This window comes from Pteropus vampyrus, unplaced genomic scaffold (genome assembly GCF_000151845.1).
Source record: "Pteropus vampyrus isolate Shadow unplaced genomic scaffold, Pvam_2.0 Scaffold279, whole genome shotgun sequence".
Taxonomy (NCBI): domain Eukaryota; kingdom Metazoa; phylum Chordata; class Mammalia; order Chiroptera; family Pteropodidae; genus Pteropus; species Pteropus vampyrus.
In genome coordinates, this window is record NW_011889060.1 from 226,468 (window position 1) to 227,534 (window position 1,067).

Genomic DNA, 1,067 nt, shown 5'->3' on the forward strand with positions numbered 1-1,067 from the left:
GCGTCCGTGTGCGCGTGTGCACCCCACCGCAACCCAAGACGACAAAGGAACGGGGTTGGATGGAGACGGAGCAGCTCACGCCCCTGCGACCACTGAGCGACTCGCTCGGCCCTCGGCTGCTTGGGACACGACAGCTCGGGGGACGGGCTCTGTCACCCGCGTCAGACGCACGCGGGGATACGCGCACACAGACCGGCCCACGGCAGGTTCCAACGGGGGGGGGTGCCCCATGGTGCGGAACTCAGTAAGGAGTGGGGGGCGGGTGTGCGAAGCGGGCCAGCCCCAGGCCGCTGACCTGACCTGACTCGGGACACCGCGGTCAGGCCTATGACAACTGCTAAGGGGAGAAAATGCCGGTCTGAGGACCTGGCCCAGCCCCACGTGGGCCCACACGTCGCTGCTGCTAAGACCTGGGCTCTGCGGGAACTGCTCTTGGACGGGCACCTCCCTGTCACTTGCTTACCTGCTGAGGCGGCACTGGACCGGGCCTGGGCAGGGGACAGGCTGGCGGCAGCAGCAGCTGGCAGTCGTCAGACAAGAGGCTGGTTCGGGGCTCCTGCTCTGAGGCTCACCTGAAATCACAACAGGAATGAGCTGACACATGAAGCAGAAGCTGGGTGGCCCCCGGGTGGCCCGGCCCCACAGCGTCCTCTCCCGACGCTCAGCAGCTGTCCCTGGAAGCCTGGGGACTCTCGCGTCGGAGCACAGGGAGGTGAGGAGCTAAAGGCAGAGAGGGAAGAGCCCAACCCCACATGGAGCAGAACAGCGCCGTCTCGAGGCCAGAGGCCACCAGCCTCCCAGACACGCCTTCCCTGGCCCGCACACCTCTGCCGGCCGTCCCAGCTCCGGCCAGACTCTGCCAAATAGAGACAGATATTGTTCTTATTATGAAAGGATCCGAATTCTACAGGAAAATATGAAGTTAGAATCGCCTTGTAAGTTCGTTGTCATCTCCGTAACACGATGAGGATTTCTGCTGATGCCTTTCTCACTTTATTCCGTGAAAACAAGACACACAGCAGCTCCAACGATGCTTCAAAACCAGCTTCGCGGAGGACGTTTAGGCC

The 1,067-nt window shown here is 62.5% G+C and overlaps 1 protein-coding gene across 3 annotated transcripts in view; it reads right to left on the reverse strand.

Moving 5' to 3' along the window:
* GNG4 (G protein subunit gamma 4) overlaps window positions 1-1,067 on the reverse strand; it is a 35,854-nt gene that overhangs the window by 21,968 nt on the left and 12,819 nt on the right. For all 3 annotated transcript variants that reach the window (XM_023520835.1, XM_023520834.1, XM_023520836.1), the window contains one exon: window positions 464-572. The gene's annotated coding sequence lies outside the window, so the exon portion shown is untranslated. The remainder of the gene's footprint in view (window positions 1-463; window positions 573-1,067) is intronic.